At 39.4% G+C, this 24,392-nt stretch overlaps 1 protein-coding gene across 3 annotated transcripts in view; it reads right to left on the minus strand.

Moving 5' to 3' along the window:
* The window catches only part of SIPA1L1 (signal induced proliferation associated 1 like 1), a 166,021-nt gene extending 143,117 nt beyond the window's left edge, over positions 1–22,904 (minus strand). For all 3 annotated transcript variants that reach the window (XM_083350536.1, XM_083350537.1, XM_083350535.1), the window contains exon 1: positions 22,790–22,904. The gene's annotated coding sequence lies outside the window, so the exon portion shown is untranslated. The remainder of the gene's footprint in view (positions 1–22,789) is intronic.
* Positions 22,905–24,392: the final 1,488 nt, after the last annotated feature.

A 24,392-nucleotide genomic window follows, 5' to 3' on the forward strand; every position in this document is an offset into this window, starting at 1 on the left:
TAATTCTATGGAATAAAACTTGAGAGTACTATAATGAAAATGTTGTTTTTCTGATGTTCTATTACTTACAAACTAGACTAACAAGAGACATCTGTTACACATTTTTCGCAATTGCATATATTACAAAAAACAAGAAATGTTAAGCTCAGCCCATAATGCAATATGTCCTTTAAGTACTCAAGTTGGATACTCAAAAAACTTTGAGTGAGGATTCCAGATATTTATTTTAATGTTTAAAGGTCACAGTGCCACAACTAGTACAAGTACTCCGCAACTTACAACAGGTCACTTAACAACTGTTTAAAATTATGACAGGCCCAGAACAGTCTGTCTTAAAATGCTGTGTCAACACACACACACAACTACAATTATGTGAGCATATTCTGGGCACTTGACAACTGGCTTGCCTTGATGACTGGTGGCAACCCCTGTGGTCATGACCAAAATTTGCTTTGATCATGCAATGTTACTTCATTATACCCTTCCCAATTTGCAAGCCTTAACTCCTACAAATTAGCCCATGAAGAAAAACCCTGTATCATTCTGGTGCATTTCCTTTCACAATGTTTTTATTTATTTTTTTAAAGTGAATGTTTTAATTGTTGGCTTTATGGTACACTGCCCAGTCAGTTTGTGTGAGATGGGAAGCCATATAAATTTGACAAATAATTTCCTTGCAATAATGGGTATTTATATATGGATGAACCTAATTTTATTCTCATGAGATAGTTAATGAGTGGATAACAGACTGCTAATTGTTAATAACAAATTCATAAGCATAAATAACCAAAAGAAGAAGGAAGAGGGAAAAGAGAAAGGGTTCAAGTTAGATTTTTTTAAGAAGCACATTTTGAAATCCTATTTAAACACTAATGTGATCTGTTATTTTTTTTTCCTTTGAGGATCCTGAACTGAAATTCATAAATAAAAGAACTAAGTGCTTTAAAAATGCAGTGCTTGGAGGATGCAATTAGCAAAAGGAATTAGGCAGATGAGATATTTTTAAAAATCTTTTGTTAAGTTATGCTCTGAATGTTTTTACATTAATTCAATCTATGTAATCAGACCTGATAGGAAATTGATACCTGGACAGAAGAACAGCTTTCCAGACTTATCAATCGTCCCTGACTTAGAGCTCTCTGAATGAATGCCATCCCAGGATCTCACAAAAAGCTAGACAGAACAGTCACTGTATTTGGGGCACATCAGATTTAGTAAGACGGGCAATCTTTACACCAAACTTTACTACATATATGGAGGGCTGAACAATTCCACCATTTAATTTAAAAAATATTTACTAGAAAATACAGTAATGCAAGAACCACAAGATGCCAGTTCAAATCTCTTGTTACTTAAAGGTAAAGGTAAAGGTTCCCCCGCACATGCGTGCTAGTCGTTTCCAACTCTAGGGGCCGGTGCTCATCTCCGTTTCAAAGCCGAAGAGCCAGCGCTTCTCCGAGGATGTCTCCGTGATCATGTGGCCGGCATGACTAGGCGCCAAAGGCGCACAGAACGCTGTTACCTTCCCACCGTAGTGGTCCCTATTTTTCTACTTGCATTTTTTACGTGCTTTTGAACTGCTAGGTTGGCAGAAGCTGGGACAAGTAACAGGCGCTCAATCTGTTACGCGGCACTCGGGATTCGACCCATCAAACTGCCGACCTTCTGATTGACAAGTTCAGTGTCCTAACCCACTGAGCCACCGTGCCCCTTCTTGTTACTTAGGTTTGTTTAAATTAAAGTTTTAATTTCACTTCCCTTTTAAACCATTGCTGTAAAATTATGCAAATAATCTGCATATTCTTCCATGAATATTTGCATTTATTATATAATTCTATTATGTTCTATTAAGGTGTTATTAAGATAAAGTAAATAATTTGCTCCTTAACAAGTTTGTGATCAGACAGATTTTTAACTTGGCTGAAATTTCAACATGTATTTCTAATTTACACAACAAAGATTCTCAAGGAATTCCTTTGACAAATCTTACATGTTTATTCTACCGAAATAGGGAGATTTCACATTCAAGGTTAACTGTCAAAAGCAGTATCTTATATTGCCTGTTAAATTTGTTCTGCTCTGTGAAAGTCAAACATCTTCATTCACTAAGTTGAAAAAGAATTATGTTAACAATAAATTCATATATTTAACAACAGAAGCCTTTTAAATCTGAACCCACTGTTTCTTATCCTCTTTTGGAACAATTCTGCTCCATTTGCTATATGACAATCCTTTAAATAATTTGAACTGAGACATCATGTCCACAATTTTCTCTTCTCTAGGCTAAACAAACTGTACCTAGTGCCTCCAATCACTCCTTCTAAGTTTTTCCTACAAGTGCCTTAAAAACTTGTCTACTGTCCTCTAGTTATGCTCCAGTTAATCACTGTTTTTCTTAAAATGAAGTGAAGTGAACATAATATTCTAGGTGTGGTTCTTTATCTTGACATTGCACCTTTGTCAATAAACTCTAGAATTACATTTGCTTTTTGCAGCTGTATAGCAGTCTTATCTTGTCTCATGTTCAGTGTGTGATCCACCAAAATGCACAGATTCTTTCTGAGAGTCAATCCGGTACAGCAGCTAAGATACTGGGCTAGAAACCAGAAAGCCTTGAGTTCTGATTTTCCCTTGAGCATGAAAGCTGGCTAGGTGACTTTGGACCAGTCGCCATCTCTCAGGCCAAACCATCTCACAGGGTTTTGGGAGAAAACAGAAGATGGAAATGCTGGATATGCACATTTCCTGGAATCAACCAAAAATAAAAACGGGATAATAATAATAATAATAATAATAATAATAATAATAATAATAATAATAATAATAATAATAATAATAATAACTACTTTATTATTATAAATAATAAATATAATAATTTTATTTATAATTTTATTTATATACATTTATATATAATGTTGCTGCCAGTGAAGTATCTGCCATCTCTGCATTTTATATTTATGTTTTGTAATCTTCCTATAGAACTTCCTGGATTTCTCCATGTTTAAAATTGCTGATTTCTGCTCCTTTTTAGATTGTTAACAATTTCCTGAAATGCTCTACATCAACCACAAATTCAATAATCATATTGTCTACCCTCTCATTCAAATCATTCATAAATATGTTAAACAGCAATGGGTCAAAAGCAGGGTTCTGCAATATGCCACTCAACACTGTTCTTGGTAAACCCATGTTGACTTCTGCAAAGCAATGTATTCTTGCCCAAAACAGCTGCTTAATATTCTGTTCCAGAGTTTTAGCCGCTATTGACATCAAACTGAATGATCTGTGATTATCAATAATCTTATTTGCCCTTCACAAATCATCTTGCAATGTTAGACCTCAAGGAAGACAGACAGGGTCTGCAAATTACGGTACTTTCTATTAAGAAAATTTCTTCTTGAATAAGAAACTAAGTTGCTCTTTTCCAATTACACTCCTATCCTGCAACTATGTACAATGTATCAATCTTTTCAGAGCTATCAAGGCATCTACATTATCCATTCATGAATTGCCAGCAGAAGTTTCACCTTGTACAGAAGCATTTGTTTTTCACAAAGCCAGAGGACATATATTTACAACAGGAACAGCAGATTTTGAAAATTCTGGGTTCAATATATCCTCCCAACAAAGAGTTATCAAAAACATGAAAACAAGGTGTATATTTAGATCAGACATGTCAAACACAAGGCCCGGGGGCTGGATCCGGCCCGCGAAGTGGTTTCATGTGGCCCACGAAGCCATCCTGGAAACAGTGAGGGAACGGCCCCCACTGCCTTGGCCCTGGCCCAGAGACCCTCAGATCTGTCCCACTCCTGCCCAGGCCCCCTTAGGCACCCTTGATGCGAACCATGTAGAGCTGGCCACGCCCACCCAGTAGGCCATACGCACTCTAGCCACGCCCACCCAGTAAGCCACGCCCACCCTGGCCATACCCACCCGGCCCCCTGAGGGCAACCGCAATGCTGATGCGGCCCTCAATGAAATTGAGTTTGACACCCCTGATTTAGATTATAATTTCCTGCCCAGTTAAGTCTTTTGCTCCCTTTTTAACGACCATGGTTCTTTGCGTCTCAAGGCAATACTGCAGATTATCTACAATCCCCAATGTTACTAATCAGGTTTGTCTACAGTTTTTCCCCCCTTTGTTTCTCCTTTGACATTAATCTGCCACAAAACCAGTAAAACAGCAGAGGTATGAACAGGATTGGACGCGGGGGGGGGGGGGGAAGAGAGAATCAAATAAAAAATTCTCCTATATATCTACCTTTCTGCCTCTTTCCACTCCTGCCCATTCTCTATATGGGAAGCGATGTTATATAGTAAGTGGGAGGAAGAGACAAATAATAGCCCTTCCTATGCAACTGGCCATTCAGCTCAAATTCTTGCTCTCCTCAGATGAGTTAAAATGGAACTGAATACTGGTGAAGGCTTATGAATAAAAACAATTGGATGAATGAATTTCTCTCTTAAGAATTTCAACTTCAATCACAGAGATATCTGCAATTAAGAGTTTGTCTCTTTCTCAAATACAGAAAGTCCTTGATTTACGACCACAACCAAGCCCAAAATTTCCATCGCTAACCAAGACAGTTGTTAAGTGAATTTTGCCCCATTTTACAACGTTTCTTGCCACAATCACTGACATTGTAACAACGGAAAAGTGCATCAGAGACTACGGGAATTGTAAACCCTGGATGACGGCAGAGGTACGGACACTTCTGAGAGCCCAGGATTCTGCCTTTAAGGCAGGGGATAGGGATATATATATAGAGAGAGGCCAGGGAAAACCTTAGAAAAGGCATTAAGATGGCAAAACAACAATACAAATATAAGGTGGAGAACCACCTAGCAGATAACAACCCAAAGCAAGTTTGGCAAGGACTGCAGCACTTAACTAACCGTAAGGGTAACACGAGGAACATGGTCAACGCTGATGCCTCGTTGGTAGAGGAATTGAACACCTTCTTCGCTCACTACGAGGTGAAAAGATCAGACCCCGTAGCCTCTGCCTGCCGGCCTTCCAATTCCCAGCCACTCACCCTATATGAACACCAAGTGAGAGCTGCACTGAAGGCTGTGAATTCCAGCAAAACTGGGGTCCTGGGGATAGTGGTAAAGAATTGTGCCGATCAATTAGCAGGGGTCCTGACAAGGATCTTTAACATCTCCCTGCAAACGGCCTGTGTTCCATCATGCTTGAAAGTAGCCACTATTGTCCCAGTACCAAAGAAAACAGCAATTAACTGCCTAAAGGACTACAGACCTATCGCATTAACGTCTGTAGTGATGAAATGCTTCGAAATACTGGTTCTCCAACACCTTAGGACCGTGGTGGTGAACCTATGGCACGCGTGCCACAAGTGGCACGCAGAGCCCTCTCTGTGGCCACGCACGCCGTTGCCCCAGTCCTAGGCCTTCAGCTGGGTTTTATAAAATCTTTTCATTTTAGGCCTCTGCCGTGTGCAAAAAAAAAAAAGGTTCAATCAAGCAATCAATTTCAACTTCTCGTGGGAAAAAAATCTCGCAAAGTTGGAATTGATTGATTGAACTTTTTAGTCCCACCCGGTCTGCCGTTACCACCACAGCCATGCCCACTCACTTGGCCACAACCACCCAATGGGTCACACCCACCCAGCAACCGACGATACATAAGTGGGTTTGGGGTTGCAGTTTGAGCACCTGGTCTCTAAAAGGGTTGCCATCACTGCCTTAGGACATGCGTCCCACCAGACTTTGACAAAGATCATTTTGCCTACAAGAGCAATAGGTCGACAGATGACGCTATAGCTACTGCTTTACATTCTGTAGCTAGCCATCTGGAGAAACCCGGGAACTATGTCAGGATGCTTTTCATTGACTACAGCTCAGCCTTCAATACTATTTTGCCGAGCATCCTTATCAAAAAGCTGACTGACTTGGATTTTCCCTCTTCCGTCTGCAACTGGATCCGAGACTTTCTAAGGGACCGGCTACAAACAGTGAGGGTCAGGTCTGTCACATCCACCTCCCTAAAGCTTTGCACTGGCTCGCCACAGGGCTGTGTGCGCAGTCCCTACCTGTATTCACTGTACATACGATTGTGTATCATCTGACCCATCCACTGTGATCATTAAGTTCGCAGATGATACCACCGTATTGGGTCTCATTACAGGCGGAGACGAAACAGCATATAGGGGGGAGGTTCAAAAATTATCCTCATGGTGCCTAGAAAACAACCTGAACCTGAACACCGGCAAGACAAAGGAGATAGTGCTAGACTTCCGAAAGAAAAGAGAGGAACCTGCCCCACTTTACATCGAGAGGGGCTGTGTGGAAAGTTTCCTCCTTTAAATTCCTGAGTGTCTACCTCAGCGATGATCTCACCTGGGAAATTAACACAACCCAGGTGACCACAAAGGCCCAACAGACACTCCACTTCTTTAGAGTCTTGCGAAAGAACAAAGTGAAACAACAACTGATGACCTCCTTTTACCGGTCCACTATAGAAAGCGTTCTCTCACATTGCATTATGGTGTGGTATGCTGGCTTGACAGCCGCAGAGAGAAAGACACTACAGAGAGTGGTGAGTACAGCACAAAACATTGTGGGCTGTCCCCTGATACCACTAGATGACATCGCTAGGCCCGCTGCCTTGGAAGAGTGAGGAAAATCCTCAGGGACTCACACCCTGGTCAGCACCTCTTCACTCTCCTACATCGAGTAGGAGATATAGTAGCATAGCCAGCCACACCAACAGGCTGAAGAACAGTTTCTACCCATGTCAACATAGATGATAGACTTGTGGTACCGACATGTTGTGCAGTAAGTTCACATGGTGCAATAAGATTGTGTCTTTGTTAGTAGGATTCATTGTGTTGGGGAGGGGGGTACACGAAGGGAAGCTCAGCTAATCTCATTGTACACATGTTGTACTCTGATAATAAAGGTTGATTTGATTTGATTTGATCGTTAAATGAATCACTGCAGATGTTTAATTAGTAACACAACTGTTAAGTAAATTTGGCTTCCCCATTGACTTTGCATGTCGGGAGGTCATAAAAGGTGATCACATGACCTGGGACACTACAACCATCATAAATACAAGCCAATTGCCAAGTGTCCAAATTTTAGTCACATGACTATGGGGATGCTACAATAGGTGTGAAAACTAGTCATGTTTCACATTGTTGTTGTAACATGTGCTGTTGTAACTTCGAATGGTCAGTAAACAAATGGTTGTAAGTCAAGGTTTACCTGTAACTCGTATGTATTAATACTAAAAGTGATAAATAAAACAGAACGGGTTATTTCTGTGACCAGTTGTGCTTTAATTTCCTTAAAGCAACACACAATTTGGCTACTGCACAAGTGATGAAGGGATTCAAGATAGCTTGCATGGAAGATGCAAACCTAAAAGATGGTTTGCGTGGAAATTGTCCAGCCTTCCTGAACATTTACATATTAGGAACTGATATCCCGATATCCCTGCAGAATTTACACTGTAGTAATAGATACAAAATTGTTTCAATCTCCTCCTCACCACATGGGCAGGTATGCTTGGTTAATGGTATTTTGGAGTATCTGCCTTGCAGCAGTGTGGATGTGTAAGATGTTATGCCTGGTTTGAAAAATGATGTTTTCAGCTTGGGGAAAATTACATTTTGTAGCTATTTTACTGTTTCCCAAGGGCCCTTATTAAACCAATTCCTGCCACATTGGGGCAGCTTATTAACTTCAGTCTGAAACTCCATAGTCCTTTGGGTGAGCAGTTTTTTGGTCATATCCTAAAGAAATTAGGAGTGGTACAGAAAAAACATATAATGCCAACTTCTGCTGTATGGCCTATTTACAGGGAGAAGGAAAATTGTCTATTGGGGTCAGTCTGGAAAGAATTAGATTTTCAGCCACAAATTAATTCTCCTCTTCCATGCCCTTACCAGGATTGCATGTATTCCTAACTCCAGTCTTAACTGAGTGTTTGCTTTGGGTGGTGCAAGGATTGATCTAAAAAAAATTGTTTGCACAGTTTCCACATCCTTCTTTGCATAAATTCCTACTTGTGCACCATAAATGATTTGGGCCAGTGGGTTTGGCCTCAAAAAGTTTTAATGCTGCAGGGATTAATTAGCTTCCTCTTGTGTAAAAGAAGTGCTTAAGAGCACTTGTGGAACTAAGAAATAGCTGCACTATATATTTCTGATGTGCATTCCAGGTGCCTTTAGAATTAAAAATCACACCAAGGTATTTAAATGCAGTAACCTAGTCTAATTTGCTCCCTTTTACTCTTTAGGATTATTGAATAGCTCTCTTAGCAAAAAAACAGAATGTTAGATTTTTTTAAATTAGGAAGGAAGTGATTTTGTCTACAGTACCAAAATGTTGCTGCTATTGCTTTTTCAATCCTGAAGGGGTTTTAGTTATTGTTTTATTTTTGTTATGCCACTATTTTTATTTGATTTTCCTTTGGTATTATATTTTGTCAAATGTTGTTGCTCACTGACCAAATAAACACCATTCTTATGGTATACATATAGCAATATTTTCAATACTATTTTGACCCACCTCCACTCACTTTTGGCTAACCTACTCCCATGTTACACCTCTACTCCGTGAGCTGCATTGGCTCCCAGTTATCCTCCGGGTAAGATTCAAGGTGCTGGTAATGGTTTTCAAAGCCCCACATGGCATGGGTCCGGAGTACCTTAGGAATCACCTGCTGCCAGCGTCAACGTCCCTCCGTCCAGTGCGCTCCCACAGAGAGGGCCTCCTCAGGGTGCCGCCGTTCGGAGAATGCCGTCTGGTGGCTCCCAGGGGGAGGGCGTTCTCTGTGGGCGCGCCTGACCTATGGAACCGTTTACCGGTTGAGCTCCAGATGGCTCCCGACCTTCGCTCCTTCCGACGCGACCTAAAAACACATCTGTTTAAGCAATCCGGTCTGGTCTGATGGGTTCTTTCGTAATTATTATCTTAAGGTAACTATCTTCTACATTTGGGCTAAATTAGGGTTTAATTTGTTTTCAATATCTGTATTTGTACATTCTATTATTTATGTCACTGTTCACTGCCCTGAGTCCTTAGGGAGAAGGGCGGTATACAAATCAAATAAATAAATAAATAAATAAATAAATAAATAAATAAATAAACAAACAAACAAACAAACAAACAAACAAACAAACAAACCTGAATAGCCAGGATAGATAAAAGGCAAGAGAGAAAACACTAGTTTATTAGCAAACATTAGCTTTCAGTGGAAATCACTAGTTTAGGTCAAAAGCTCCATCTCTCCATTCCCACCAATCAGGCAGCCCTGATTCCCACCTTGGTCGCGCCCCCCCATCCAGGACACCAATGCTGACACGGCTTCTGTCTTTGCTGCTCAGACCCATCGAAGCAACAGCTCAGAGGCCTTTCAGAGGACCCCTCCTGCTCTCTGCCCCTTCTTTTAAGAGCGCCCAAATCCCAATATATCGTCCACTATATATTTTTAAACATGAGTGCATTAATATGAGAGGTTGACAGAGACAACATGTCTTCTGGATCCAATAATTAACAATGTTTCAAAGAAGGGATCCCAGAGCATGCCTGCCATCCCAGATATGATGTGATGGTCAGAAACCGTAAGAGAAAAGCAGTCCAACAAGAAACTTGGCCCCTTGACCTATAGGGCTTCAAAGGTGACAGCTAATACCTTGAATTGAACCCAAAGTCTAAGATCCAGTGCAGCTGGCATACTGAGCTACACTCAAAATTGTGCGCGCTACAATATTCTTGATTGGCTGAAGTTTATAATTCAAAAATACAAATAGAGCATTACAAAATCTTTACTGCAGGTATGTGAACCCAAAATGTTAAAGATATTTTCAACACAGTATAGCAAATATATATATTTTGGAAAAGAAGGGGAAAAACCAGATAGACATAGGGTGGTCTCTAAGCTTTCTTTTGATTTTGAATTACAATACATTGAAGAAGTGGTACCCAATAAATCTACATTTGCCATTTATCAAAAGCAAGTAATCAGGAAGAGATTTAAAACTGGATTGAATGAATTAACCTAGGTATTTAAAATGACTCATTAAGCACAAACTAACCAATACAACAATAGTAATAATATTTCAAAACATATAGATACACCGTCAAAACTGATTTAATGTTTAAATAGTGTTTCTATTTAATCATTTGCAGAGGATAAACTTCATGAGCTTCCAAGAGAAATAAAAAATGTAACGTTTAAAAATAAGCATCCAAAGCTAGAAAATTAAGCAAATTAAATAAATTAAGAATTAAGCAAAACAAAGAAACATCTCTGATATAATGTACATCTTTGCATCAAAATTTAAGATACCATACGTACAATTCTATGCATTGCTTTTTCCCACAATATAGTATACTATGATGTGACATGAAGAGGAAAAACTTTTCACATAAACATTCAAAAACTTATTAAAGCTTGAATTTGTAGATTGTAAATATGAGCACTTTTGAGCCATTCTGTAGCTATTCTGCTTTACAGTTCGTGAAGCAATCCAATGAATTTTCTTGCAACTGTTTTCTAGAGAACAGAATCGTTTCAGTTTTGGTAATATCCTATACAGTAACTCTTGCAACAGCATAACACTATGCCCTTTGGCAAAGAAGTATACACATCAGTTTACACATGACAAATGGATGTAACATACACCTCATTTCCAAGGATAAATGCATTAGTCAGCTAAATGTACTCTATGACATAAATCTAGAAAGGAATAAGGCGGAGATAGAAATAGTCGATTAGAGTCATATTACCAGCTTTCAATTAAAAAGCAGGGAGTAATATAATATATAGAAAGAAGCTGCATTTGTCTTTAGAGATATATAGTCTTCATATATTTGCACATATTTAGCTTGAATAAATAAAAAACATTGAATGAAGGTAAGTCTGTGGAATGCAAGAACTTGCATTTCCTTAGTATTTGAAAAACAGATTTAATTTTTATTTATTGTCAGTATTGTCAGGTTGTTGGAAGCTGCCAAAACTGAGTGAGATTCTTTCCCAAGGACAAATCTCAGAGTTCTCATTTGCAAATTTTATTAAGGTAAAGATATTCCAGATGTAATTTTTTTCCAGAACAAAAATAATTAGCAGTACGGACTTATAGAGCAGGGCTTTTCAACCTTTTCACCCATTGTACCAGTTTTAGGATATGGCAACATCCGAGTACCACCAGTTGCCTAAGCAAGGTGTCAAAAACTTAATGACAAAAAAAAGGAAAAAAGTGATGAAGTACAGGTAGTCCTCAACTTACAACAGTTCACTTAGTGACTGTTCGAAGTTACAATGGCACTGAAAAAAGTGCCACAGCCAAGCAAGACACCCACCTACCCACCCAGCGGCGCTCTTCCTCTTGTCCGAGGTCTTCATTGTTGTGAGCATTTCTGTTGAGGATTGGTAGCGGGGGTGGGGTGGAGGGGTGTTTTTTCTTTATTCCCCCCATCTGCGGGGTGGTTGCAGCAGGTTTTGGTCACTTCACATGATCCTAGAACACTGTGATCGTCATAAATATGAATCAGTTGCCAAGCACCTGAATGTAAATCACAAGACCCTGGAGATGCTGCAACATTCCAGCTGATCAGCGCTTCTTCTGGGCTCAGCAGAAGTGCCAGGATCAGTGCTGAGCTCCAGCTGGATCCTGGCGCTGATCCTGGTGCTTCCGCTGAGCCCTGACAGCCCTGCAGCTCGTCATCCATTGCTCAGGCTTGTGCGGTGCTGCCACCGCTTCAGCAGATTCCCCTTCCCCACTACTTTTCTATGATGGTCGCGTACCACCTGCCAGGTGCCAATGTACCACAGGTAGTACCCGTACCACTGGTTGAAAAGCCCTGTACTGGAAATGTAACCTTTTTTCATTACATCTTAAATTTGTATTATTATTTAGAGTATCTGGAGATTACTAAAACAAGAGAGAAAGATAAAAATGATTTGGGAAACTAATCTAATGAAATGGAACATGATACAACTTCTGCTCCTTTTGCCTGAAACGCAGTAAACCTATTTGCTACCTGATTTCACTAGATTTCTTACAGTACATTTTATTACTTAGTCTTACTTCCTAATATATCTATTAGTATTAATATTTTCACATATATTTCTTTTTTGTAACCCTAATGTGAATAAGAGTGTATTAGAGAGGAAGCCACAGATCTCCTGGTCTTTTTTTAAAGAATATATGTGACACACAGTGTCACGTAAGCATAAATTCCCTTCTCTTGCCTTTATTCTGCCCCTTCAAATCTGCTTCAAAATTCATCCCTCTCTCCAATTTTAGAATTGCAGTGTGAGTTATAGAGGGGAGGAGAACCTATTTCTCACACGGTGATCCGTTGGTAGAAAGCTAGCTATCTTTGGGATAAAAGTGGTACTATGGAATGGAATCCAAAGATAGAAGTGTCTTTCTAATAAAATATTTTTACTATTTTTAATAATATGGTTGAAAGCAGAGGAAAGTCTGCTTTCGATCAAATTCCAGTTGATCAGAGCTTCTTCTGGGCTCAACAGAAGTGCCAGGATCAATGCCAAGGTCCAGCTGGAGCCTGGCGCTGATCCTGGCGCTTCCACTGAGCCCTGACAGCCCCGAAGAAGTGCTGATCCTGGCGCTTTCGCTGAGCCCTGACAGCCCTGCAGCTCCAGCCATCTCTCGCTCAGGCTTGTGCGGTGCTGCCATCGGTTCAGCTCATTCCCCTCCCCCGCTACTTTTCTAGGATGGTTGCGTACCACCTGCCAGGTGCCAACGTACCACAGGTAATACCCATACCACTGGTTGAAAAGCCCTGTTATAGAGACACCTTTTCTAGCCTTACAATGCAGCAGCAAGAAGACTGATCTCAGATGACAAGAAGGGTATTATACTATTGTGCATTAATTAGATAATTGTCACTTGAACCCATATAAGCCCAGAGTCACTTGACAGTGATATAGGTGGCATATAAATTTATTAAATAAAAATATAAATTGGGGAACCATGCTTTATATCTATACTGGATGTGCAATATGGTGCGGGGCATATTAACACATGTGTCTGTGGCATGTCTTTTGCTTGTTCTGTTTTGCCTTAATATTTTTGTTTGTTAATATGATGTTAGGAAAATAAATAAGGTAAGAAGATGTGAATAAGTCATATGCCAAAAATTTGGAATTCATCAATGTATGAAGAACTCTGGAGACTTTATATAAACAGACAAGTTTACTGTGGAAATAAATAATCTATTACACCATATTTAGAAACTGAACATTTTCTCATATATGTATTTTACTATATAACTATTTTGCAACAACTTCTCTGAAAAAAGGAGGAATCAATTTAAATCTCCAATAAGAGATTGGAGATCTCTTGCCAAATGGAATATATTAGTGAGCTGTTCTGAACACAGTCAAGAACTGGACTACCTAATGGAAGTTTATAAATAAAAATATGGAAAAAATAGATCAAATTGATATACCAACAATTCTAAACACTGGGCTAGAGAGCGACACTGAACATATGTTGACTTTCCTGAATCCTATTTCCATGGTGATGAACAGATTACCAAAAAATACCTTTTTTCTGAAGCAGTTAAATTTTAGAAGAAACTAAGATTTTGAAACCAAAAAATACAATAATGCAGTTACGTTATAGGTATTTAAAACTCAAACTCTCAATTTCTTACCAACATCCTATAAACATAACACATGGATTAATCTTAATTGATGAAGAACAGGAGCTATCACAAGGGCATCCAAGAACTGTCCCTCTACATCAGGCATGTCAAACTCGCGACGTCAAGTGACGTCACGCGACATATCGGAACTTTTTCCCATTGCCGAAAATGGGATGGGCGCGGTTTCTCTGTGACGCTCCGGCCCGTGGTCCGGCAGTTTGACACCCCTGCTCTACACTGTCAACTGTATTCAATTTCAGTTCTAAGATTGAAAATATGTTTACTCATAAAGAAAATCATAATGTCACTTATTCTTAAGTCACTTAGGAAATCACTTAATCATTTGAATCTGTATATCACTAAATTAGCACCTAGCATCTACCAGAAGTACCTTCACAGATGTAGAGAAAATATTTTTGTACTTTGGGCTATTCATTCTAACTTGAGAATATTTTTCTTTTAACAATCCCTGGGTGAAGTTGGGGCAACTAAATAGAGCTGAGCGTTTAATGACCGGATGCCCTTCCTGATGCCTACGTGGAGTTCACAGTAGATATTTTCTCTTTGCACCGAGAGAAATATCTACCACTACCTAAGATCAAACTCACAGCCCCCTCGACGCCACCATGCCACTTCCTTTTTTCTAATTAAATAAATAGATTAAAAAGGATATTCTTGGTAAATATTTAAATAAGTAAAATTAAATATTCTAGAGGGTAATTTAAACCAAATCTGTAGTGATATTAGCATATGCACTTACTTACCAATAAACTGCACAATAAACTTGATTAATCATCCTGTATTCCTTTGATCAACTCCTCCATTCTTTCTGCAACCCCACTCCCATCATGACTTTCAAAAATCAATAACATCTTTTCTCCTATATTCAATCAGAAACATTTAGAAAATATAATGCAACTTCTAAATTGGCTTATGATTTAAAACAATGAAAACAACCTCTTTCCTTATAAAAAAAATAATACATATTTGCACCATTTTAAAACATTGTGTGGTTCCTTACTATCAGAAATTGCCTACTTCTTTTTTAATACATATAATATTTAAAGAGGGTTCCATTCAGGATGATGGTTAAGAAAATCATGGAAGCTTACTGGATGTCTTTAGAGCATGGAGTAGCACTCAGCTCAAACTATCTGGAAGCTATCTTGTAGAAGGGAAGACTGGAGAAGTGAATATAACATACACTTCTGTAGGAAACATACTCGTAGAAGAAAAATAGACTGAGTAGATGGATAGAATAGGGTTAGGGTTAGAATAGGACAGGACAGGATCTTTTCTATAGCTGTACCTAGACTCTGGAACTCTCAGCTTTGCTGTTTGCTGCCTGACATTCCGTATCATTTTTTACATAATGAATTATTTCACCTTATGTGACCTTGTTTAATTTTATTTAGACTTTTCTGCTGCTTTTTTCAGATTATTTTTAGCTCTACTAATTGACCAGTTTTCCTGTATTCATCTCCCTTATGGTAAAGTACAGCAAACTGAGAATCATTTTTTAATGATTTATTTTTGCTACATATTCACTGGCATCATCTATTTGTTTTGTTTTGTTTTGTTTTAAAAAAACTGGTTTATTATATTTTGTGACTTTCTATTTTCTATTGTCAACCAACTGTATATTAAGGGAAGACAAATCATAGTGTTAAAAAATGGTTAACTTAAACAATGATGAGTTTAATACTCCTACTGACAGAAAACAGATAGCTATATATCAATGCTGCTTTCAATTTTCTGAACATTGCAAAGCACCTTTTCCAAATAACTTCCAAATTACTGTACAGCCCCTATTGTTTTTATCATTCCAGACTATTGGTCCATGTGCTCAATATACTTTATGCTGAAATCTTCCAGTGCAAACTCAATACTTATACTGTAAAACTGACTTGACATTATTGAGTCACCTGGCAAAACAGTACTAGTAAACTAAATGCCTCGTATAAATTTGTTTAAAATTAATTTCAGTTAAATAAGGCATTTTAGAACAATTCTTACAATATTAAGTCATAATGCTTGTCTATCAACAAACACATTCAGAGTTATCTACTGGCTCTACCTTTGAAAGTATAGTCAATAAACCACAGTTTAAAGTGGTCAAAGTTAAAACAGCATGCAAATATTTATCTATATGGAGGAAAACAGAAAAAAGTCATAATTGTTTTAAATTTATTAATAGCTAATGAACTGCATTTAAATTTCCTATAGTAATGATCTGCCACTTTTTCATCTAGTAGAAAGAAAGTTTTTTCCCTGTCATCACTTATGCTTTTTGGATAATATCATAATGGTGGTCCTACTTTACTATCATCAGCATAAATCCACAATACACAATATCCCTATACATGCCAGAAATATTTTCTAGTTCTATCATCTTTCTTTCATGCTGGTATATCTTCCTTAGTAAGGACCATCTGGTGTCAACATTATTCTTTTACAACAGGCAAAGGATATTTGTACAATTAGTCCTCGGTTAACAACTGGTTACTTAGTTGACTGTTCAAGATCTCTCCAAAGCTACTTATCATTTGATTCCAAAGTTGCAAAGGCTGCTTGCATAAACACACAAGCATACACCGCATCACAATTATCACATTTTGAATGCTAGGTAATTGTCTCACCTTTATGGACAGTTGCAGCATTCTGCAGTCACATGTTCATAATTTACAAAGTTTTTTACCAGTTTCCAGCCGTTCCGGCCAATTTCCCACAAAAAGTGCCTATAAGAATACATGGATCTCACTTAACCGCACCATTCACCTAATGACCACCATGTTCATTTAATGACCACAGCATTTGCTGATTGTCATAGAAAAATGGATCAGGTCACATGAGTGCCTCAACTTACAACCTTCATGACTTATGATGGAAATTCCAGACTCATTAAGGTCATAAGTCAAGGACTACTTATACTCCCAGTTTAATTTGCATTGCATTCAAATCTTAGTTGTTATGCTGCCACACAACTTTTAAACTAATATATCTGTCTGCTATTATTATTGTGAAGTCTGCTTTAAGTTTCTTCTTTAATGTACTTTTCAAGTATTTTAAACTGATCTATGGACTCTGCATACAAATAATTTGAAATAAATAAACTGAAGTAAATATTTTACCAGGCACTAGCATTCCATTCACTAAATAAGGGATAGCATTCGGCCTAGGTAAAATCTGTGAAAAGCATCAATGTTATACAAACTGCAGGTTTCATCATTATTAACAGAATTCATCCTGCTGAATGGGTTATTGTGACCTGAGTAGCACCAGCAGAGGAAGTTATTTCACAATGCAGCTGAATCTTAAACCTTATGCAACAGTAAAAATTACTACAGAGCAATCTAATAATTCTCATACCCACTACTTGGTTATTAAAACAGTAACTGGTTCAATATCAAGATATTTAAATAATTAATAACTCTTGTGATATTCACTTAGAAACTCCTATGAATATAAACCTGAGAATGCTACATCAATTAACAGAGCACATTTAGAAGCAAAATTACTGAGTCATGTCACCCTGGAAACACAGAACTCAGAACAATCTGGCACATATTCCCCCCACCAACCTGTTATGTTATTTAATATAAAGTTAGTCTTAAAAATAATTCAAAACTAGAATAGAACAATAGATCACCCTATTCAAGTTTATTTTGAACTAAAGTATGAACTTATATAGAAAAAGATAACCACTTGGGTTGTATAAGAGCAACAGTTAATGAACAAAACCAGAGAAAAGCTATTTAAAACAGGGATTTCATTTTATTCACAGCAGCTTATACATTATTTGGTACAAATAAAACATTAAAGATTATATGTAATATACTTACAGTATGACTTTCCTATTTACCGTACAAACCTCCCCGTTCTGCTCACAAAGACCTCAACTTTAATTAGAGATTGTTTTAGAGATGTTATGACATGATAAAATGAAGTCCTGTAAGGCAGAGGTCCCGAACCTATGGGATGCAGCCCAATACTGGGCTGTGGCCTCTTGGGCATCAGGCTGTGTGAATAGCTGGGCAGTGCATGTGTGTGCACGCTCAACCCCCGCCCCCATGCCTCTGTTGCCACAAGTGTTGTGTGGGCGGCAGCAGCGCCACTAGTATTGCACAGGCTGCTGCGTTGCCACGAACCTTGCACAGGCGGCAGGAATACAAGCGGCAGGTGAGTGGCGGTGTGCCACACAAAGGTGGCGGCATTGCCATGAACCTTGCACAAGAGGCAAGCAGGCGGCGCAATCATGCCTGTGGTGGCATTGCTGCAAGCCTGGCAGCGGCACCACAAACCTCACACAGGCATCGTCATTGCTGAGAGCCTCATGTGCATGGACACAGCCCCGTTTGTGTGGTACGCATGGTTGCGGCCTGTTTGTGCATGTGCGTGCACATGTGGCCACATTCAGGTTTGCTCATGCACGTGTAAGGCACCTGCCCCTCCCTCTGCCACCAGGCCACCAACCTACAAAGGTTAGGGACCCCTGCTGTAAGGCTTAGGGCCTGGCTACCTCCAAGTAGGTCTGCAGAAACTGCTTGCTAAGAGTGCTTATTACACTTGCAACTGTTTGTTGCACTTCATCCATCATGAAATGAAACAAGCAGGGATTAGAGGGGTGCATTCTATGCAGCTTAGCTCTTCTCCAATACCTTCCTACCAGATATGAATTCTCACTCTTAACATTTAGGAAACTTCTGAAAACATGAGTTTTCCAACCCATGCATTTGGGACCCAAGGCGAGAATGAGAAATATTCCTGCTTTGCTGTTACAAAACATGACTGTTATGACTGTACAGTATTACGTGGAATGTATTTATTATATATATATTTCTTAATTTTGATAATTTGATGTCTACTTTAAAGTTATGTATGCTATTGCAGTAAGCCATTTACGAGTTCACAATAAATACAGTAAACAAATAGTTATTAAGAAACCACCTTTTATGGTTTACATTTTAAATAACACAAGACATTTTATGTCTACATCTCAGTGGGAAATCCTGAATATCCTGTAATGAATGAATATTAAGCAGCAAACCCTTATGCAAAGACTGAACTACTGATATGGAGAAAGTTGTGCCTCTTTCTTTTATAGAGAAGAAATACTGCGGAACCATAAATGAAGAAGAATGGAAAAGTAATTTGAGCAGGATCAACTATCTCTGCCTCTTTCAGCTCTTACAGATTCTCAAACATTTTGGTGTCAGAAATTCCTTCACATTCTTAAAAATGATTGAGGACCCCAAGGAGCTTTGGGTTATATGGGTTATTAAAACTGAGAAATGTTAAAGTATTTATTTGACTTTGCAGGCCCCTGAAGGGTTCACAGAGACCCTCAAGGGTCCCCATAGCATACTTTGTCAACTTCTGATGTAAATAATTGATTTTAGTTTTCTAATTTGTCCTTCACATATAGCACAAAAGGAAAGCCCTCCAGTTGAATTTACACCAACATTAAATACAGTAAAGGGGAAATCTCATTGAAGAAAACCTAAAACATGATTCATAATTTAGAATGGCAAATTATCTGCAAATTATTTATTTAAAAGGTATGTATGTCGTATGCACATCCACTAAATAGATCAATAGAGATGTAACAATCTCAGAAACAGATCTCTAAAATATTTCATGTGTTTGAAGTTTCCAGACTTTAATTCATTTAAAATAAACTGTGTTCTTTATTTTGTTCTTTAGACTCCTGAACAAGCCACATTTCCCCTCAGTGTAAAGAAAACTTATGAACATCCAGTTTGCTACATTACTGTTCCCATCATACATGATCACTGGCTACACTGACTGGGACTGAGTCATTGGTGAATCAGCAGCCATATGAACAAAATAAATAAATCAGCTCCAGGAAAAGTTGTGGATCACAGGAACTGCAGTCCAACATATTTGGAGGACACCAATATAGATGTTATTTTAGCAGAAGTTCATCTCTATAAACACAGAGCTATGCGTTCAGATGAGAAAATGAAATACTCCACAAACTGTTTTGATTTATTCTAGTTTTTAAATCCAAAGTTATATCTACATCTGCTAGTAAACAATCTCTACCTTAAATTTCTATGAATCAAGCCAAATGTTTTCTCTCAAGCACATTTTTTGATCCACTAATCTTACTAATTTACATGAAACCAAAATTTGCTTAAATAAATAAAAAACACTATTCTTTATCAAATCTGCTTAATTAAATTGGAATAAATCCAAGTGTTTAGATGATTAAGATAAGAAAAAACTTGGATTGGATCTCTAATTTGATCATTGAGAACAGAGCAACTCTTCAGTCCATGCAATACTTCTGAGTCAGCAGCATTCCTACTGGTGGCAACTTCATCAAGTCCCTTGTTCTCTCACAGCCCTTTAACTTTCCTTAACCCAGATATAATACAGAAGCCTTTAGAGAACTCTCCAGATTAGTGTGTGAGGTGACACTTCAAAACAGGGAATTGGCAAAAATTAGGTTTCTGCAATTCTGTCAGAGGAAATATTGTGTGCAGAATCTTACCGGTACTTAGGCCATTTTCCTGCTAGAAAATAAAAATGAAACTGCCGGTAAGAGGTAATATACCTGCCTGCAAGTTTTGAAAATTATTTCAATAATATAATTCTATGGATGAGTAAAGTAACCCAAATATATGAAATTTACATTTTTATAAGTTTAGCTTAGTGTAAAAACTCTACAAATTCCAGCAGTCGCAACCTTGGAAAATATTTTTACCTACCAATTAATCCAGTGTATATTAATTAATGACTATACTCTAACTTTTTCTAAAATGATAATCTCTGATCATTGGTATGCAAAGTGAAAGATGAACTTTTCAAATCGAAATAGACCACTTTATGTTTGACTATCATTCTATTGGGTCAAAGGTATTGTACTTAGCTGTTCAACATTGAGTTCTGAAATTCATTCTTATAATGATAGCCTAGCTTATGAAAAAGTCAAAATACTTTAGCAATAAAAACTGTTATATATACATTTCCCTTACAGCTCAAATACAGAACTTTATAAACCAGAACCATAAGACTGATTTGTATTTCCAAGTAAAATTATAGACAAGTACTGCATAATTTAAAAAGCTAAAAAGAAAAAATCCTTTATGAAACTTATTTAAAATTTACACATACAGTTGAACACATACCACATACACAATTCAAATACTGAATGAGGGTAAATTGCTATTTTGTCATGGAAGAACCAATCTGAGGACATATTAACATTCATAAAGATCTAGGCAACCAAAATCTAACAAAACTCAAACTATTTACTAGAAAACAAATCACATACTACAAAGACTAAAATCAATTATCACTGAAACCAAAAATTCAGTAAAACAGCAAAGTAGCCACTGCTGATTTAGTCACTGCAGATTTTTAAACAAAACTTTGCAAAATGAACAAAATTGCTGAAATGCTTAACAAAAATGACATCAGTCATCTTGACATCAGTCAAGATTAGACGTTTTCTATTATAAACCTTTTCTGAGTTTTGAAAAAGTGCAGACAAGTGTATTAATCAATAAGTGTAACTCACAAGTCTTCAATAGCTACATGTAATAACTTTGAAAGTATAATTATGCCTTTTTTAACTAAAAAAGAGCATTTAAAACAGAAAATAAAATGCAAATCTACATCACTTCTAATCACTGCTTTTTAAACTGAAACATAAATGACAGCTTCCTACCTGATCTGCAAGATCCAGTTTTCCATTTTCACTTCTCTGAACTTCCAAGGCTACATTTTAGTCTTCCACTCCCTTTCCCACATTATGCACATGTATAATATCCCCAGCGGAACTACCTTTGAATGAGCTAATTATCATCACGGTGTCCAAACTGGCTTGGAAGAAAGTTAAGTACAGCACAGCTGGGAACCAAAACCGCTTGCACCTTCGGAGTTGGATGAAGAAATGCTTTTAAATATAAATGAAAGAGTGTTGAGGCTAGATATAAAGACGCAGCATTCTTATGGAGCATTGTCTATTTTAATCCCCGAGTGAAGGGAATTTAGCCTGAGTTCAGTGGCAATTCTTTTCTAACAAATAAATACACACACAAGTATTTTGATTCATCTCCTCCCGTTCCATATATATGTAATTTCTCTAGCGCAGAAAAAGACGCACTGTGTACACCAATGTACTATTAGCGCTAGACTCCTTTTTTTTTTCTTTTTCTCCTCCACAGTTGCAGCCGTTTCAGCTTTGCCCGCAGGAAAAATGAATCAACTTGCTTCGATACGTGTGGGGGGGGGGGAAATACGAGCCCTCGCTTTTCACCGGAAGAGACGAATCCAAAAAGCCACCGAAAGAAGGCTAGGGAAAGGAAATCTCGTCCGAATACGGTACAGAAGCTTCTTTTATTTGCCTTGTTTAACTTTGGCCGGGAGAGGGGAGGGGGGAGGAGGGAGGAAGAGAGAAGAGAGAGAGACCAAAAGAAAGCAAGTCAGCTCTTCTTGCCGATCAGTAGTTGCAACGCCAACCTCGCCGACTTTCTGCGCAGCTCATGCTTGGGAATATAGGAAATATTTGGAGAGAGAGAGAGAGAGAGAGAGAGGGCGCTTGGAAAGAGGAGGAGGAGGAAGAGGAGGAGGAGCTCTTCCTCTCTTCTCAGACCAATAAATGAAAGAACCAGGACCTCCCACTGAACGAATTTGGGAATACTGGGGACGACGCATCATGCAGCAGCAGCAGCAGCAGCAGCAGAGGGGGGACGTGGGCTGGGGAAGAGAGAAGGGGGAGCGCCAAGCACGCACAACTCAAGGTCTCCGGAGTCAATTAAGCGGGGAAGCGGCACCAGAAGGGAAGGCGGAAAGACTTGAGAGGGGTTTGGGAGAAGTGGGGTGACGGGAGGAAGGAAAAGAGGGGGCGTGTGTTTTTTTTTACAGCGTTTCCATCAGTTCCCTTCCGCTGTGGACCGGCGTAAGCTGAGGGGAAAAACCCGGGGGGGGGAGGGAGGCGTACCGATATCTTTCTGTCAGGTTCAGACTCCTTTCAAGGTCCACGCAGGTTGGGGGGGGGGGGAAGAGAGGTGAGGAGAAGGGGACGCCCTCGTGCTTTCAGAACCCCCCCCCCCACCGCGGCCCGCTCTTCCTGTCGCCTCCCTCCCTCCCTCCCGTTAAAACTCACCTAACAAAGTTCCTCCGGCCGCTTCTTCTCCTGCAGGGAGCTGCCGCAGCTCGCTCCTTCCCCAGCGCCCGGGATGAGCTCACCGAGCAAGCCTTGCCCGCTCCGGGCTGCTCGCCGTCCAAATCTCGCGAGAAGCCGCGGAGTGTGCTGTTTCGGCTCCCGCCGCTCGCCGCGCCGAAGAGGCCGAGCGGGAAGCGGAGGAGCCGGGGGGGGGGGCGTTTCTATGGTAACTGCCAAACGCTGGCCTAGCGATGGACGACGAAGCCCGCGTCGAGGCAAAGGGGCCCGTGGGGTTGTTGTGTATTGCGGGGGGCGGGGTGTCCTTTCTCGGCTCGGAAAGTCGAGGCGCTCTCCGCGTCCTTGCCACGGCAAGGACAGAGGAAAGAAAAGGGGGATGGGGTTCCCCCCACTCGCCCAGGTTCTTCGGCGTAGTCGCTGCAGGCGTCCGAGTTGCCTGTGGGGGGGGGAAATCTAAGTCCCCCTGCTATTAAAGAGATTACATTCTTGTCTCATTTCTCCCCCCCCTTTTTTTTTTATCAATTTGATGGCCTGAAAGCTGGATCTTAACAGCTTAACCCCCGAAGGTGTTTTGAAGCCTTCGGAGATGCAGCGATTCCTGCTGTTAAGTACGGAGGAAGAAATTAAAATTCCGTCGTTAAAATTACGTTTGCGCTTCTCGGTCGAATTCAAGGAGCTTTTCAAGCTTCAGTGCTCCAAGCAAGTTGAGCCAGGTTTTAAGATCTACAGAAAGAAATGGGGCTCCTCCAACCTAATTGTATCTAGGAAAAGACTGTATAACTTTAAATAGATGCAATTTTTACTGAACTTTAAAAAATGAAGTCTTGCTCTTAACAGTGTCACTTTTCACATTTTCAAGGATTTCTGTTATGCTCTCTCACTACTTTGAGGTCCCTGAAATTGAATCAAATGCAAATATGGGGTCATACAACCCTCCTGGTTTGGTATTTATAACCACCACTTACAGGTTGTTTGACATTTGACATTTAAAAGTATGGGAAATATTTGGGCTTTTGTTTGCCTTTTTAAAAGGAATGTGGGTAATTATGTTTGCTATAGTGGCTTTTGGGAGATTAGTTCATACTTGAAACTGAAAGCATTTGCTGATACATTCAGAAAATGCCTGCTGTAATGTATTAGGTTTCTTACTTGAACTGTTTCATGTGTCTGTTTGAATGCTGCTTAAGGTTGCTCAATGGTCTGTCTGTGTAATGGTCACTGACTAAACCAGACTTCTTGTCTCCAAGAAGATCATTGGATGATTTGGGCGGGAATGGGTTCCTTTAAACCTATTGGCCACCGCCTAGTTGCCAACTGTATAAGTAGCTGCACAGCAGACTGTTTCAGTTCTGTTCCTGTTTGCCTCAATAAAACTATGTTCCTGTTTGCAACCTTCCATCTCGCTTATTAGCTGCAAAGAACTGGCTACACAACACTAGCGATGAAGGTGGGATGCTGCTTCTTCGAAAGAGCTTGAAGTCACTAGGGCTGAGGCAGCACAGCGCCTGGCAGGGGCCGCATTCCCCCCCCCCCTTGGATTGCCTAGCAAGCCACGCTAGAGACCACCCCGCCCTGCGGACTAGTC

The sequence above is a fragment of the Vipera ursinii genome, assembly GCF_947247035.1.
Source record: "Vipera ursinii genome assembly, chromosome: 1".
Lineage (NCBI taxonomy): Eukaryota > Metazoa > Chordata > Lepidosauria > Squamata > Viperidae > Vipera > Vipera ursinii.